This window comes from Scylla paramamosain, chromosome 41 (genome assembly GCF_035594125.1).
Source record: "Scylla paramamosain isolate STU-SP2022 chromosome 41, ASM3559412v1, whole genome shotgun sequence".
NCBI classification, from domain to species: domain Eukaryota; kingdom Metazoa; phylum Arthropoda; class Malacostraca; order Decapoda; family Portunidae; genus Scylla; species Scylla paramamosain.
This window is the reverse complement of record NC_087191.1, coordinates 5,575,498-5,594,782: the sequence shown is the minus strand read 5'-3', so window position 1 is coordinate 5,594,782 and position 19,285 is coordinate 5,575,498. Positions and strand designations below refer to the sequence as shown.

Sequence of the window (19,285 nt, the reverse complement as noted above, 5' to 3'; positions counted from 1 at the left end):
GTTCTGTCCACCTCTCTAATGCAAGAGTTAACCAGTATTCTCAATCATTCATCCCTTTCTCTCGTAAACTCTGGAACTCCCTGCCTGTTTCTGGAATCTAGGTAAATTGCTCGAAATCAATTGCTCGACAGTAAATTGCTCGAAATCAATTGCTCGAAAAATAATTTCTCGAACTGTCATTTACTCGAAAGGCAGATTGCTCGAAATAATTTCGAAGCTCGAAGCACCACGTCAGCTGCGCCGTCTCACGTCTCGAAAGGCAAATTGCTCGAAATAATTTCGAAGCACAAAGCATTACGTCAGCTGCGCCGTCTCACGACAGGTCTCTTGGCTGGCTTAACACAAGGTGACAGGGGTACTTTCTGTACGTGTGGTTCCCCCTTTCTTCCTTTCTCCCCATTGCAACCATATCCATTGTCATTAGGTTTGTCTTACAGTATTCCCTTAAGTGTTTATACTTGTCACTGGATTGTCTATTATTGATATTGAGTCGACCTATAATAATACTGACGATTTTCCTGATTCTTTCTTTTGTTTTCTATTTCTATTTCAGTTATTTTCTAGATTTTGAACCCTAGAAATGGACATAACTTTTGTTGAGAGCGAAAAAGGAAAGAAGAAGCTATGTTTGGATGGATATCTTTATATCAAAGACAAAACAGTGAACAATAAGATTTACTGGAAATGTGAAATGTGCAAAAAAAAGAAATGCTCAGCACATGTTATCACAGTCCATGATAGTATCCAGAAACGAAACAGGAATCACAACCATGGAGGAGATGCCGCTAAAATTGAAGCCGGTAAAGCCATGCAGAAAGTGAAAGAACATGCAATAAATAGTCAAGATACACCACATTATATTGTATCATGTGCTTCAATGGAAATAAGTCCTGCTGCAGCGGTGCAGCTCCCTTCAGTACCAAATATGAAAAGAACCATACGTAATATACGCGCAAGGGAAAATGCTGGACCTGCTTTGCTTACCTCGATCTTAACATCCCAGAAGAGTTTACCAAAACCATCAAAGGGGATTTATTCCTTATTTATGACTCTGGTCCTACAAATGATCGTATTTTAATTTTTGCAACCGAAAGCAATCTCGATATCTTGGCACGTTCTGAGCACTGGTACGCTGATAGAACTTTTAAAACTGTGCCTTTGATTTTTGGTCAAATGTATACAATACATGGCTTGAAGTCAGGTAAAATATTACCTCTCGTATATGCACTGTTACCTAACAAAACTGAAGAAACCTAAAGGAGGTTCCTGAAGGCTCTTAAAGAAAGAATCCCTACATTACAGCCATTAACAATAATGATTGATTTTGAACTTGCCATGGTTAAAACAATAGAACACGAATTTCCAATGTCTAAGTGTAGTGGCTGTTATTTTTTTTTTTTTTTCATTTTTGTCAAAACCTTTATCGAAAAATTCAAGCAAGTGGCCTTAAGAAAATGTACGACACCAATGCTGAATTTGCTCTTAAAGTTCGTCGTTTATCTGCGTTGGCATTTATACCTGTACCCAAAGTTGTGGAAACATTTGAATTTCTAGTTGAAAATTAAATTTTTCCGGATGAGCTTCAAGGAGTTGTGGATTATTTTGAAGACACATGGATTGGGCGGCCGTGTAGACGCAGCAGTAGACGTGCTCCTTTATTTAAACATGAAATGTGGAACTGTTTTGATAATGTTGTAGAAGGACTGTCAAAAACAAACAATGCAATTGAAGGATGGCACAACAGTTTTGAACATCAAATAGGTGCTCGTCATCCGTCTATTTAGAAATTTATTGATGGACTAAAGAGAGAACAAAGTTTACAAGAATTGCGAATAGAACAATATGTGGGAGGAGTGAGTGCAGCTGAGCAGAAAAAAGTACTGTGACACCGCAATGCGATTAAAGAATATTGTATCAAACTATGACACAACAGACAATGTAGAAGAATATCTAAGAAGTATAGCATACAATATTTTATACTAATAGAGTAAATATTTGCAATAATTTTTTTAATTTAAATTTTTTGATTTTTAAAATTTTTAAATGTACCCATTCGTGTTTTTAACTGTTCAATTAACAAAAATAAAGTATTGTTTTATCTTTTTTTATTCTGTTTTCGAGCAATTTGCCTTTCGAGCAATTGACAGTTCGAGAAATTATTTTTCGAGCAATTGATTTCGAGCAATTTACCGGATACCCTGTTTCTGTACTTCCATCTTCCTATGACTTGAATTCCTTAAAGAGGTAGGTTTCAAGACACTTATCCTTCCATTTTTTAGTACCGCTTTGCATGCTTTGCCTTTTCTGCGACTGGCATCTCAGTGGGCTTATATTTTATTGCATTTTTGTTGCCCTTGGCCAGTGTTCCTCCTACATAAAAAAAAATAATAATAATAACAACAACAATAATAATAATAATAATAATAATAATAATAATAATAATAATAATAATAATAATACAAATAGATATTTTGATAAAAGTAATAAAAATAGTAATAATAATAATAATAATAATAATAATAATAATAATAATAATAATAATAATAACAACAATCATCATCATCATCATCATCATCATCAGCAGCAGCAGCAGCAGCAGCAATACCAGCAGCATCATCAACAAAGGAAAGAAAAAAATCCCAAAGAACTTGATCTTAACATATTTTAGAGACACTATCTTTAAGATAGAATCATCTCCATATATTCACACATCAAGCCCAGAACACACACTACACATACACTCTGCCATTAAAACTACAATTAACACCTTCATATAATAGGTTTTCTGTACAGTAATGGAAAACTGAAATACAAGGGCACATGCCCCAAATCTGTCGTGCATTGCATATTAAAAACAAAAATAAATAAAATAAAATAAACACACTTCACCTTATTGGGCTCATCCATCATTTGTTGCAGTGTTACTGGCAATACATTTTTTTTTATATAGAACAAGCACTAATACATACGTAACATGTTCTAAGGGATACAAATTTCTATGACCTAATGGAGGCCAATTACATTCCTCACATCTTGGGTGCACAAGTTCCTTACATAGTTTCCCACGTCAGAGGACAGATCACGCATTATTTCATCATACCTTCAGAACAGTCTTTTCTTGAAATACAATAGAAACTAAATTTTCTAGGCAAAAAATGATATAGCAATGACTAAAAAGTAGTATTTCTCCTAATGTTATAAAGTTAAAAATATAAAGAATCATATGTTTAAAAATCTGAGAGGACAGAGATAAACAATCATTAATACTCCAAAGATACAAAATCACTACACACTAAGTAGCTTTCTTGATTGATGCTACATGTACTGACATCTCCTTCTAAAAACTCTGCAAAGGGCTAAATGTGATAGTGTTTCACAGGACAGCAGCTGACTACCTCACAAAAGAGATGCTGGAAAGCATATAAGGGCAATTATGACTAAAACTTGACCAGATAACAGGGATTTATGCCATGGTTAGGCTAGTAACAAGTGGTACTCGGTATGTGATTTAGATGAGACAACCTAATGCCTCAGAACTAAAGGCAGCATTGTTCATGCCGGCTATCACCTCCCATATCCGCCTACATCAAGGCCTATCATGAGTAGGATGTCTCCATGACTCATTAATTCTGCTGATTCATTTTTAGTAAAAAAATAAAAAAAAAAAACTGCAGGACTTTGGAGCTTGGGAGATCAGGTGTTCATTTGTGGAACATCCTGTAAGATGCACATACATTATTCATTGTGTACATCTTAAATTGTCCCAATAGAAAGAAAACTCCCGGTGCTATCTTAATCTCATTCGTCCATTAATTATTTACAGTAAATGTCACTACATAATTATAGTAATATTTCATTATTTTTCACAGAAACTGAGTAGAATATAAATCATGAGGAGATTAATATATGGGGATAAGAAAGGAAATCATACATTTGGGAAGGAGAATCTTGGAAAAGTGTAAGGAAGAACACACAATATTTTCAAGACACACTAAAAGTAAAATAACAGAGGGAAGAAATATATAAGTCCTCAAAAGAAATTAACAAGATAGAACCCTTAAGAGAGTACTTATGAGTGAATCAGAATTTAGACTAACTGCAAGGAGAAAATAAATAGATGGAGAAACTGAGTTTAAAGAGATACAGCAATTGATAAAAAAAAAAAATAAATAAATAAACAAATAAATAAATAAATAAAATAAGAAAGTGAAATACGATATTTACTCATAGAATAATGTCCCCAAGCAATGACGTGTAATAAGGTTTAGAATTACACAACAAATAGAATAATCAGCAATTTTAGACACTGAAAAAAAAAAAAACAACAACAATGCCCGCTGTTTATACTATACAATATACCTACCTATGATAGTGGTTCCCAAACTGTACCACCTATGTTTGCTCATCACTGTACATGGTGCCCCCCTTTCTCAAAGTGAGGAGGTTTTCAAAGATTCAATACCGAAAGCTAAGGAATGAGGTTATTAAAATTTTAATACATTTAATTCTTTTTATAAACACTTTAAATTAGATCTTGTTTGTACGTAAGTACTAATGTCACTGAATTCTTAGAAAACCATTCATAATTGCATGTAATAAACATTTTCTGAAAATAATGAAAAATAATGAAAATTTGTAATAATTATCATCAGGTATAAACCAAAATCCACTTGCACAGAGCTATCCAACTCACAACCTTTAAGAATACCAGATGCCCCCAAATGTTGGAAACCAGTGATCAATAGGAAGGGAGTGAGCCCTGAGAGATATAACACTTTCAGGGCATCTTACCTCCACCAAGATGTCCATATAGCAAGAAGTCCTCCTCCAGACAAAAAGTTGGGATGAGGAGCCCGACAGTGTGTGGCTCTTCGTGGTGTCATCTGTAATATTGTTTTCATTATTGTTTTTATCATTTCACCGTAAATAACATTAAACAGTATGAAATATGATTTTTTTTTCCCAGTGAATGCAACTTACCAATAGTATGTGGGACAGTAATAAATAGTAGTTGAACAAATGGCAGCCATGTTCTCTTTCAGAAATGCAGACAATATCTTCTACCAGACATGACTATGTTACGTACGAATGCAGTCCTCTGGTCTTGCAGGAATTATTGTGAATGAGAGACAGTATGTTGAAATGAGGTCCATACATTACAGTTCTGGAACATCCATAACCTCAGGCAATATGTAACTTATGCGTTTAATAATGAAAAGTATGTAATGTTATATATATATATATATATAGAGAGAGAGAGAGAGAGAGAGAGAGAGAGAGAGAGAGAGAGAGAGAGAGAGAGAGAGAGAGAGAGAGAGAGAGAGAGAGAGAGAGAGAGAGAGAGAGAGAGAGGCAGACAGATACATACATAGATAGATAGAAAACTGTACAGCATAATTTATCCAGATAAATGTGAGTGTCCTGTTTCTTACAGCCATTTATAGAAAATAAGCCTTTACAAAAATTAATAAGAAAATTATAATCAGCATAATCTAGATTACTATAAATGTTTCACTGCTATATAAATAATATTCCTGTTAGTTTTCAATTGACTGTATGCATAAGGCACGCTGTTTTATTTATTAGTAAGTGAAGACATATCTTACCTGCAGGATTTGTGACTACATCATTGAGCAGCCGCCCCTTGGCATCACAGTGTGAGCACCTCTAAGTGGTACTGAGAGCATGGAGTGAGCTGTTTCACACACCTGAAACAAAATGGGGTTTTAGAAACACGACTGATTAGTGACAAAGAAAGGCATGCTGGATAGACTAAAATTTCCAGCAAAGTAACATTAGTTTTGTTGATCCTTTTTGGGCATTGTGGAGTTACAACATATGACAAAGACAAAACTGCTACAGCAATTTTACAAGGAAAAAAAAAATGTTATGTAAATGTAACAAATGTTTGTATTTTTATTTATTTATTATTTTTTTTTCTTACTCTGCTGGTTTTTGTAAATTACACTTTTTTCCCCCCCTTCAGGCAATGCAGTACACAATTTTGCACTCAGCCAGGAGGCAATGAAGTGTTGCAAGGTATCAGGCGAACCTCGGCACAAGACAAGAGGATGGAGTAGAATAATAATCCTCAAGAGACAGTAGCTCAGCCAATAGTATGCCTGGCAGCAGCGCCACGCATGCCCGACATCTTGTCGCTTTGAAGATGACGGCATCCATCATCACATACTACACTGTTCGGGGCCCAGCTCCTGACAAGTAACAACGACTCGGCCACCTGATGTTCCCAGCAACAAATCACTGGCAGCCTAATTCATCACTGCCGCTAGATGCTGCGCCGTAACACTCGCGCCAACTATATCATCACAACTTTTTTTTCAGAGAGGAGGAATCGGGCTAGTAGCTTTACACAACCTCTACACCAGAGGAAACAAATCTCGATATAACGCGGGGAAGAGGGACCCCAGAAGTCTTGCTTGCTAACTTAACCAACGCGGTTACAAGAAACGTGGCCGTATCCAGCCACCAAAACCGTGCCAAACACTCCCGAGTCATCCTGACTCCAAAACGGCCAAATACCAGGCTGCTACGTGTTGCTAGCACCCGTGCCTTCTTCACACGGAGCAGAATAATAATCTTCAAGAGATAGTAACTCTGCAAGCAGCATGCCTGGCAGCAATGCCACGCATGCCATAAGGCACTGTGCTCTCAACAGTAAACACCACTGTTCTGCTAGCACCAGCAGAACATTACTGATAATATTAACCTGCGTAATCTCTTCAATGACCTCAACAAGGTTTGTGTATCATATGCGGCCTCCTCGGTGGCCTGGAAAAGTAGCCAACATGTGCCAACACACTACTTACGCCACACCAGCAGAACGTTCAGTCTTAATTTGTCTAATGCCCACCGCTATCTAAATAACGTCATCTATCGTTTAAGGGCTGAAAGTAAAGCCTACAGCATTTGATAACTATAACAAGTGACTAAAGATGGACGTGTTAGCTTCTTTCCCGTCTATGTATAGAGTATGCTTCACAACTATGTGGGGGTTCCACTCACACCGCTCTTTTAAATTAAGTGGAATAAAAAGATTACGTCTTTCCATTTCCTCTCCTCTGCTCATGCTCTTAAATTTTCCGAGTTTTCCACCATCTGGCTACGACTATAGATTCTCTCTCAAACTGAATTTATTTGTGTTGTATATCTCTCGCCTAACTCCTCTGAGTATAAAAAATTATTTTACTACTTTCTAAAGTGACGCACATTCTGACTCTCTTCCCTTTTTCCGGAGTTTGCCATTCTTGGAGACTTTAATGTTCAATACCAGCTTTGGCTTTCCTTTCCCTTCACTGACCATCTTGGTGAACTAGCCTTCAATTTTGCTATCATCCACGACCTAGAGCAACTGGTGCAACACCATACTCGCATTCCTGAACGTCTTGGAGATACACTCAACATTATTGACCTCTTCCTAACCTCTAATCTTTCTGCTTATGCTGTCACTCTATCTTTTCAGTTAGGTTCCTCCGATCACAACCTCATATCTGTACCTTGTCCTATCGCTCCAATCCCTCCTCAGCATTCCCCAAGGTCGACGTGCCTCTGGCATTTTGCCTCTGCTAATTTGGGACACCTGAGGAGATAGTATGCTGATTTTCCATGGCATGACTACTGCTTCAGTGTCAGAGATCCGTCTCTGTGTGCTGAGCGCATAACAGAGATGATAGTGTCTGACATGGAAGTACATTCCTCACTCTTTCTCTCGACCTAAATCTTCCATATCTTGATTTAACACAGCCTGTTCTCGTGCTATACATGATAGAGAGGTGGGCCACTAAAGGCACTTGAGTCTTCCATCACCTGAATCTCATGCGCTCTATATTTCCTTTCTGACCGTTTTATTGCAGCTGTGGTAGACGGTCATTGATCTTCTTCTAAGTCTATTAACAGTGATCTTCCTCAGTGTTCTGTCCTATCACCCACTCTCTTCCTATTAATCTTCAATTATCTAAACCAAACTTCTTGCCCTATCCACTCCTACGGTGATGATACCACCCTGCACTTTTCCACGTCTTTTCGTAGACGTTCAACCCTGCAGGAAGTAAGCATTTCACACAGGAAAGCCACAGAACTCCTGACTTTTGATCTCTGTAAAATTTCTGATTGGAGCAGCGCAAACGTAGTATTGTTCAATGAAGTATTGTTCAATGCCTCAGAAACCCAGTTCTTCCATCTATCAACTCGACACAATCATCCAGACTCCCCTTTTCTTCAATGACACTTAACTGTCCCTCTCTTCTACACTGAACATCCTCGGTCTGTTCTTTACTTATAGTCTAAACTGGAAACTTCACATATCATCTCTAGCTGAAACACGTTGTGTGAATTTAGGCGTTCTGAGTCGTCTCCGCCAGTTTATCTTACCTCCGTAGCTGTTAACTCTGTACAAGGGCCTTATCCGCCCATGTATGGGGTATGCTTCACATGTATGGGGGTTCCATTCATACTGCTATTTTAGACAGGGTGGAATGAAAAGCTTTTCGTCTTATCAACTCCTCACCTCTAACTGACTGTCTCCAGCTTCTTTCTCATCGCTGCGATATTGCATCTCTTGCTATCTTCTACCGCTATTTTTCATGCTAACTGCTCTTCTGATCTTGCTAACTGCATGCCTCCCCTCTTCCTGAGGCCTCATTGCACAAGACCTTATCCTTTCTATCATTCCTATCCTGTCCAGCTCCCTAATGCAAGAGTTAACCAGTATTTTTAGTCATTCATCTCTTTCTCTGATAAACTCTGGAACTCCCTGCCTGTTTCTGCACTTCAACCTTCCTATGACCTGATTTCCTTCAAGAAAGAAGTTTCAAGATACTCATACTTCATTTTTTTTTTTTTTATGATATTCTTGACGTTTCTGTTTAGATTGGCCCACTTTTGAGTTAATTGTTTTTTGTTTTTTTTGTTTTTCGGTTTTGTTGCCCTTGGCAAAATGTTTGTCTTCAGCCTCTCTGTCATCGCCGCATCTCTTGTTTGTGTTGCATCTCTTGCTATCTTGTAACGCTATTATCATGGTAACTACTCTTCTGATCTTGCCAACTGCATGCCTCCCTCCATAGCGTGGCCTTGCTGCACAAGACTTTTTTCTTTCTCTCACTCCTATTCTGTCCACTGTCTAATGCAAGAGTTAACCAGTATTCTCAGTCATTCATCCCTTTCTCTGATAAACTCTGGAACTCCGGCATGTTTGTGCATTTCCTCCTTCCTATGATTTGAGCTCTTTCAAAAGTGGGTTTTCAAGAAACTCAACCTTTAAATTTTCATAACCACTTTTGAGTTTCTTTGATGACTGCCACCTCAATGGGACTTATATATATATATATATATATATATATATATATATATATATATATATATATATATATATATATATATATATATATATACATATATAGTTTTTGTTGCCTTTGGCCAGTGCCTCTCCTACATAAAAAAAAAAAAATAAATAAATAAATAGATAAAAAATGTGACTGACCTACGCATGATTATTCTTTGAATCCTACCCTTATGTTTTCATGTACCAGCGTGTGGTGTGAAGGTGTTTGTTTTTTCTCTGTGATTTATATAACATAGAGTACTATGTCAAAAATTGATTATGAGTAAAATACAGCATTCACGGTCGTGCCTACAATTTAAGGATGACATCATGACATGCGTTGTTAAGGAAATCCACAGATGAGCTTTAGGAGATGATTTTACAGTTAAACAGTGTTACTCGCTGAGAGAGAGAGAGAGAGAGAGAGAGAGAGAGAGAGAGAGAGAGAGGGAAGGAGAGAACGCGTAGGTAACATGTCGGGACGCGCAGGAGTTTACCGTAAAACTTTGTTAAATTAGAAATCGATTTTCCCTACTTGTACCCATAGATAGGTAAGGATAGGTAAGATAAGAATAGGTAGGATTTTTATTCATGTAGTGTAAGAAATTTCTAAGATGTAAATTTCCATTGTTTTGCATTCGTTGAGACGTCGGCTTCTAGCACAGACTGATCACGAGGTGCTGACAATATGTCTACATCCACTGCTGTTGCCGGCGGCACGTTTCCGAGGCAGTTAGCAGGCGGCTGGCCGTGCGGCAGGAGGAGTGCTACCAAACAAGCCTGCCGGTGTATCTCCGTTGAACTCAGTGCTGTGAGTGTGTGAACAAACTCTGAACAAACTATAAAACTAAGTGAAGTAAGTCACGGTTTCACTGATATAAAACACAATGACGTATTCTTAGTCTCTCCAGTAATCAGAGACCTAATACCACCACGTTACTACACTACACTGTAATGAGTGAACTCTTGTTAGTGTAAATTATATATATATATATATATATATATATATATATATATATATATATATATATATATATATATATATATATATATATATATATATATATATATATATATATATATATATATATATATATATATATAATATTGATTTGATTAAAATTTTCTTTCAAACCTACTCATATCACGCTACCTTAAATCAAATGTTCTTGCCACTGGCGTGACAAACAGCCGAGTAGGTGAACACACTTAATCTCCCCACTCCCCTTCTTTCAAGTTGTAATTAATAAAAAAAAATATATACTTGGGGAATTGCTCTCCCTCATGTAGCAGTCAGTTTTCACCCAGTCCTCCAAATAGTCCCATAATAATTTTTAGAACATAAGTGTTTAGTTCGAGAGGGTGAGCGAGGTGAGATGAGTGAGAGCGTGCCGCGGGCGACCTTATGCCCCACTCCTTGGTCCTCCACTCTCCACTTTCCTCCCCCTCTCCTCTCCTTCCCGTCCCGGTCTGGCGCCACACAGTCGGGGGCCCCTTGTGTTTCCCACTGCTCGTCTGTTGATACCTCACCGACTCCCCCCGTGAGGTGTGGTTTAGATTGGTGCCGCCCTTTCCTTTGTCAAGACGCTGTTGAGATTGCTGGGATTGAGAAGTTTGTCACTGTTTTGGGAGACACACGGCCGATTTCTTAAACAGTGTAAACCTAGAATATCATATTGTTAGTTATCTAGACACACAAATGGATTTCGTAAACGCATCTGACGCGGTTCTGTGTATGGTTAGGATCCCACATTATTGGAATATTCGTGTGTTGACCTATCACACAACATGTGGCGACCATACTCACTTGAAAGAGAAACGAAATGTAAGAAATGTATTAATTTTATTAAAAACACATGGATAATCAATAAATATGCTAGTACTCTACTTCTTTTATTATTTCACTTCTCTTTTTAAATCACTAACTCTGTAATCACAAGTACAAAATTTTAAAACATCATGTGTGGTCGCGCGTGTATTGAGGGTGCCACAATCAAAACAAACATCTGAATTGGACAGGGGCCTTACCATTTCATGTATGCCACACATGAGAAACAAGGAGAGATATGTCAGGAGCATAGCTGGGCGTATTTTCAAATGGAAAGTAACATTAATCAGTTGAATTGTGATGATGGGTCTAGCATTGTTCCTTTTGTTGAAGGGTTTGCACCTCATCAGGCAGTTTATCATTTATTACATGTTTAGTTGTCTTTGGACTGCATCTCCTCTGACAGAAAGAGAAATAAAATATACAAGCAAGAGTGTGCATAGTTTCCATAAACTTATATCTGGTTACCAGTAAAAACTACTAATTTAGTTTTTTTTTTTTCTTTACAGCTTAACATACAGGAACGTATCAGTCAGGATATTATTCTCCAGGTACATATAAAATTTCAGTCGTATATTGGTGAAATGAGACAATCAACATTCTTTCAATCATACCTGAATGAAAAAAAAAAAAAAAAAAAATTAAGGCATGCACACAACACACACTACACCAAAAGCAAAAAAAAAAAGACTGCTTTTTTTTTTTCGTATTCTGCCCGCTACCTTCTCCAGGGCTGCAGCTATTATCTTAGCTGCAGATACTATTCTGCCAAAGGTATATCCAATTTCATCTGCAGCTGATGCTCTTCTATAGTGTTGTGCCTGCTTTTCCTATCAGGCTATCAATTTTAGACTCGAGTTTGTCCCTAAACTTGATATGCCTTCTTGAGCACCTCTTGTAGACGGTAGATTTGTTCTCTGCTGCCTTCCTCCTCTGTCCCCTGAAGGATTTAAGTACTCCCAAGTCCTCTTGAGCTGCTGTTGTGTTTTGGCTTCTGACAATGAAGTTCTCAGGGATTCTTTCCCATGCTGTTTTTCATGCTAAAACAGCATTGTAGTCGGATGGTTTCCTGTGCACGACCGGATTTTTTTTTTATCCAGTTTCACTATAAACAATTTTTGTGCATAAGTAAGTGGGGTGGTTTTATCTCGTAGCCATTTTCAAACAATGCAGCACTATATTTTCATCACCTGATACACAGACAAGCCAACCTACTAGGGCGGGAGCTACCAACCTTTGCGAATCGTCCGCAATTCTGTGGTATGCTAGGTCACGACTGTGGTTGTCTAGCTAACAACACACTGCTGGGTGTGCGAATGTTTAAGAAATCGAAACAACTTTTGGGTGCCAGCATAACACAGTGGTGTGTTGACCTACAAAACAAAATTTTAGAAGTATAAGAAAACGGCCGACAGTACCACAGTAGTCGCTGTGCAGAAATGTTACTGGAAGGCGAGTTGTCTCAGTTAAGTCTGTGTGGTGCAGGGATATTGAGGAGTTCCCTATTGGGCTGAGTTGCCGGTGATCGCCGGATGTTTTAATGTAGGGGTCGGTCAACGCTCCCACAGTTCTCTGAAGAAACTTATAAGTCGTTTTAAGTAGCACTCCGCAGCCCCTTACAGTGTCAGGGGGTTGAAGGATGGGAGCGTACTGAACACAATTACTCCGCTGCCAGACGACCCTCGCTTGTCCCTGCCGAAAAACTTGTCGTACGCCTTAGTTGAGAGATCACAGAGTGGAAGCATCGTCATATACTACTACCGAGAATACGAGAAATAAGCATGCAGAGGGACAGCAGCACCGACTCTGATACATACATGGAAGACGATGACCACCAGCCTTTTACGTCAAGTCCTTGTTTGAAGCCTCTTCTAACCATTGCAAGCATTGCTGAGATACAGCCTGAGGCAGATATGGGTGTAGTGATGGGAGTCCAGCAGTAGCTACTTCTTACTTCATGGAAAGGTAATTATGTCCGCCACTTCTTACCAATGTATTATGTATAAACAAAGGGTTTCGTGAAGGCATGGAAGAAAATAGAATATATTTGAGTTTCTTTGGCAACTGATTTTTTTTCTATTTATTTTAAAATTTATTAAGTTTCTTCCTCTTACCTTCCTCTCCTCCTACAGTGTTCACATGTCTATGGTAGTGGGCATGGCTATGAAGCAGAGTGAAATTGTGGGATTAAAAGTGTGATTAATAATAGACTACAATCCTAATTAGGGAAAGGTTAGGTTAGGTTAGAATGGGTTATGTTTGGTGGATTTGGCCCTTCCAATTTAGGTTAGGTTAGGTTTTATTAGGGTCTTGTAATGGCCAAATACTCATTTCTTATGATCCAGGTTAGGCTGGGTCAGGATATGTAGCTAGGTTTGGCTCTTCCAATTTAGGTTGGGTTAGATTTTATTAGGGTCTTCTAATGCCCAAATACTCACTGTTCATATATAGGTTATGTTAGGTTATGTTAGGTCAGGTGGGGTTAGGTTAGGTAGGTTTGGCACTTCCAAATTAGGTTAGGTTATGTTTTATTAAGGTCTTCTAATGTCCAAATACTCATTTCTTATATATAGTTTATGTCAGGTTAGGTGTGGTTATGTTGGGTTGTTGTGTTGGGTACCCATTTCTCGATCAACACTATGGCCTCCAACCACATGCTAGATTTGGGAAAGATTTTTCTACAGGCAGAGACTTTGTTCAAATCCCAAATAACCAGTATGTTAATATTTTCAACTGTATACTGATTTTGTATTTCTTTTCTAGGGAACACCATCCAAAGCAGGAGGGCCAGGCAGATGTTCTGAACAACATGAGTGAGATGGAATTCTTCAGGCACCTTCGCCTCACAAGGAAATCTTTTGACGACACCTTGGACACAAGGCTTATGGTGAGGAACCTTCAGGTACCAGCCTTTATTTGGGTCCAAGAAAATCTTTGTACCTCACTCTGTGGTATTTAGGCACACAGTACCTATCGTGAAATCTCGGAGATGTTCGGTGTGTCACAGACCACAGTGTTTGAGTGTGTCCAGAGATTGATTGATGTCCTGTGTGAGGCAGCAGAGGATGCCTTTTTGTGGCCAACTCCTCAAATTCCTGAAATTGAGCAGAAATTTCAACAAAGGGGAGGAATTCCTGGTGTGGTGGGGGCCGTCCTTGGTACGAGAGCCGCGCCATGATCTAGGCGGTGTTCGTCTTATAGCCGCAGCATTTCAAAATAAACTTCATATTTCGAAAGTTCTGTTACTATACATATGTCAGTAGCAAAGAACAGTAAAGATATCTAGTCATCCTTATATTTCATATAGTATCCTACGAAAATAATGCGTAAACTACAACAAGTTCCCATAACTAGAAATTCGAAGTCACAGTCACATGAACCGCCACGGACGTCGCTCAGTAGACCATGGTCTGAACAGCCTCCAGATATCCCAAAACGATACAACTCTTAATTCAGACCCTATGGACAATTTTTCTGAATTCCAAAACCAGGAACAGGTTACTACTTTGATTATATATATATATATATATATATATATATATATATATATATATATATATATATATATATATATATATATATATATATATATATATATATATATATATATATGATCATGTTCTTACGTGCCTCAGAATCGTCATTTTTGATAATAAAGGAGTGGCAACACCTTTCAGCCAATCAGAGCGAATGTTTGGGTTTGTCCTCCCGGAAACCCTAAATACGCCTCGGGGAGGCGTGAAACTCTAACGGCTCCCCGAGGCGTTAGTTTCGGGCAAAAAGCGTTAGGGGTTGCGGAGTACTACTGAAAACGCCTTATATTTTAAAACCGCCCCTCGTGGTACATCTTGATACATTTTATTTAAATACTACAAAACGTTGATCCTAAGTGCATATTGCTTGCATTATCCACGGAACCTGGTGATGCACACTCTACAGAACAGTTATTATAAACTAAGAGATTTAGTGTTTTCACATTTATTTATAGTCTCCTGCCACAGTTTAAAACATTTTCCACTGGTTTCTCCAGGTACTAATGTTTTATCTGACAAATCCCCAAAAAGAGTCGAGCAAGTGTTGCCTGGATACTGTGACGACCGAAACCGTGTAGAGATGAAAGGACTGGCCGGTATCAGTTACGCCGACTTCTCCAGAACACCCATCAAACCCGAGGGGGGAGATTTGAGTTTGTAGTGCTGTTGTAAAACCCTAGTCTATACATGTGTTGTGGTTGATTGCACTAACATATCAGGAAAGAAGAACCAAGATGTAAGAAGATGGGTTGCATTTCCAAAGAAGAAAGCAACAACTCAGGGAAGACATTGGGAGACACGATGTAAACAGATAAGCGGCAACTCAGGGAAGACGTTGGGAGACATGATATCCACAAACAATATTCACCAATGTCCCGCTAAGATTTGGCATCAAAACATGGTTATTTCTTTCATATGTGGCAGGATTTATATACTGATGTGTTAACTGTATAATTTAAAAGGATAAAGTAAGGCCATTAAGAAAGGAAAGAAAAGAGTATTTGTTCGAAGGTGATGATACATTCCAAACCTAAAGCCCCCCCATTCACGCAACGGTCTTTAGCAATGGTAGGGTTATGGTATGGTCAACTGCGCAAACCTATACCCGAGTGGGTAGGCCACTCACGTTACATTCTTTGGCTCAGTTTTTCTCATCATTTTGAATTGGAAAGATGTCTCTCTGATTGTTTTTCATGTGACGATTTAGTAAATATAGCGCTGGCACTTACATTACAAAGAAAAAGGAAAAAAAAAAAAGCCATGGCTTTTGAAGAGGGATAGCTTATCGCAAGAAGGATTGTTAAATGAACTTCGTTTGGAACCTGTCGATTATTTCAATTACTTGCGAATGGATGAGCAAACCTACTCAGAACTGTTATCACTATTGACTCCATTAATTAAAAGACAAGATACCGTCATGCGAAAAGCAATTTCACCCCATGAGAGGCTTACAGCGACCGTTTCGTTTTTTAGCAACTGGGAGATCATATGAAGACTTAAAGTTTTCCACTTCGATCTCTCCCCAAGGTTTAGGAGTCATCATACCCAAGACCTGTGTCACTATCTATAGAGTGCTTGCTAAGGATTATATGAAGGTAAGTGAAATACTGCTTCAATTACTTGAAATTTAATCAATATGTTTATGTGTTTACAATTAATGCATTAATTATGAAATTGTGAATCTTGAAAGTTAGAAAAATAAGTTGCTAGGTCTTCTCACGGTTATGGTCTGCGTTATGGTACAGCCACAAGCCGCGAAAATATCAAGCACGTTGGATATTGTTATGTTATGGTTCCGTCCAACTGTGCAAACCAAAAAAATACCCACTCACGCTACATTAGCTGCCCAATTATACTGAACCATACTTGAACCGTAGCTATTTTACGTTGCGTGCATAGTGCATAGTATTTAGCTCATTCTGGCATATTTTTTTTTTTATATCTGTTAATGATGGTGGCTAAGAATGCTCCTAATGTTTTATTAGTTGGCTTGATAGACAATTGACGTAAAGATTTTTTTTTTCTTTTCTTGCAGACCGCCTTTTAAGTAAAGTTCAGTCGGCTGTTGAATCTGGCAGTTTTTCCAGACCATAAGGAACACGCCAGTTTGCGCCATAAAAAGATTCGCCACGGTGGAGGGGAGATTCTTGTGTCCGCTAGTGACCTCCGAGGAGCGGGTGGCAGCAGCAGAAGACTTGCCAGTGTTGGGTGTAGATTTCCTTTTGGGAAATGACCTGGCAGGTGGGAGAGTCAACGAGATATTGAAGAGAGCGGACACGAACTTCAGAGAGGCGTTTTAAGGAGGAAATAGGGGTGACATATTGGCTTATACCTATGGTTGGTATTATTGGGAGACGCCTTATATTATTGAGTACTATTTAGGCACCACGGGAGGCCAGGATCTAGGCGAATCTAGAAATAGTTAAGAAGGGTGTAACAGTGCCTTCGTACCTTGTTACTCCTGCAGGGTGGAGTGGGACTACACCTGCAGTCTGGTGTTGTCTGGCTGTCCGTTATATTTTTATCCATATTCTTACGAGAGTAGATACTGGTTCTCTTCCCCGCACCCCCTCCCTTCCTGCCTAAGTATAGTGTACAGCTGTGTGTAGTGTGTTTGTTAAATGTTACTGGTGCTGGAGCCCACAGTTGTGAGTGGGACAAACCAGAGGATAGGATAATATTTGAGAAAGCTTATGGTTGTCTAATTTCTTCGAGGATTTCCACCCGTGTTCAGAGTTGGGAAGATGTCTTGGCAGAGTGTAGATAAGCTTTTTTTGCGGATGACACAAAGATAGGTAGATTAATTAGGTCAGAATCGGATGCTATCGCCTTGCAGGCAGATTAGATAGGATAAATCAATGGACTGACAGATGGCAAATGCAGTTTAATATCAACAAATGCAAAGTACTTAGCATAGATAGAGGAAACCCACACAGTAGGTACACAATAAACAACGAAACTCTGGTGGGTTCAGGGTACGAAAAAGATTTAGGAGTTATAGTTATCTCTGAACTCCGTCTAGGTAAGCAATGCACAGAAGCCAGAAATCAATGCAAATAGGGTATTAGGATTAATTTTTAGGAGTGTTAAAAGTAGAAGATCCGAAGTAATAGTAAAGTTATATTTGACACTGGTCAGACTTCATCTAGACTACGCTGTGCAGTTCTGGTCCCCACATTACAGGAAAAATATAGGTCTGTTAGAATCAGCACAGGGGAGAATGACTAAAAGGATACAGGGGATAAGTTGTATTCCTTATGAGGCGAGATTGAAGCTGTTAAATTTACATTCTTTAGAGACGTAGGTTAAGAGGGAACCTGATAGAAGTCTTTAAGTGCTATAAGGGTTATAACAAGGGGGATATAAGCAAAATTCTTAGGATCAGCAGCCAGGATAGAACAAGAAATAACGGGTTCAAGCTTGAAAAATTTAGGTTTAGGAAGGAGATAGGAAGAAACTGGTTCTCAAATAGAGTAGTAGATGAGTGGAACGGATTCAGTAATCATGTTGTTAGTGCTAAGACATTAGGGAGCTTTAAGAGAAGACTGGACGAATTTATGGATGGGGATGATAGGTGAAAATAGGTAGATATTTTCATACAGGGATTGACACGATTAAGCCTGGTCGCTTCTTGCAGCTTCTCTTATTTCTTATGTTCTTATGTTTTTATGTTCTCTCTGGCCAGAGTGGATAATATTTTCATTGGATGTGGGTAGTTTTTTGCTATTGTGGGCGGTATTGCAATGGGATATTATACCTCAATATGTGCTGCCTGTACTGTCTGTGCTCCCTAGCACATGGCTAATTAGTTCTTTCTTAGCTTGGAGGGTAATTATCTTCTCTATTGGTGGGTTAAACCGCTATTAAACCTGAGTGGTTTAATAGTGGTTGGCGACCAGTAAGTGTCAATTCGTCATGTTTATGCTCTGTACTAGGCTGTTGGGAGCGTAGCCTAGGAATAAGCTGACCCAACGTAGCAGCAGCTGGGAGAGGGGCTGATATCTGGAAGTAGCAAGAGATACAAAGATAAAGTTGATAATGGATATGCAGGCAACAGAAATGCTCAATAGCTTTATACCTGGCAAATAAATTAGGATCGAGAATGAAGTAATACGATGTGTTAGAAGTATTCAGTATTTATGTTGAAAAAAAAAAAATAGTTTGAGCCCAGATCATTAAAATAAATAAAATAATTAATTAATTAATTAATTAACAGAAGGACTGGAACATGGTCAAGTGCATTGAGAAACCAACCAATGTAAAGAAGAGCAATCTTTCACTCATTAAAAAGAAAGTATACACGTAGTTAACCAATCTAATTTAATTACCAATTTTGCACTAGGCCGTTAGGAACGCAGCCTAGGAATAAGCTGACCCGAAGAAACGGCAGCTGGAAGAGGTGTTGGTATCTGGTAGTAACAAAGAGATACAAAGATAAGGTTGAGAATAAATATGCAGACAACATAAATGCTCAATAGCTTTATGCTTGGCAAAGAAATTAGGATCGAGAATGAAGTAATACAATGTGTTAGAAATATTCAGTATTTTTGTTGAAAAAAAAAAGTTTCAGCTCATATAAAAAATAAA

At 38.4% G+C, this 19,285-nt stretch overlaps 1 long non-coding RNA gene across 1 annotated transcript; it reads right to left on the bottom strand.

Annotated features, from left to right (window-relative positions):
- Nucleotides 1-16,320: 16,320 nt before the first annotated feature.
- Nucleotides 16,321-19,285, bottom strand: LOC135092867 (uncharacterized). The gene is made up of 3 exons (XR_010263098.1): nucleotides 19,027-19,285; nucleotides 17,150-18,700; nucleotides 16,321-16,932 (listed from the first exon to the last, which is right to left on the bottom strand). It is a non-coding gene; the product is annotated as an uncharacterized LOC135092867 (long non-coding RNA).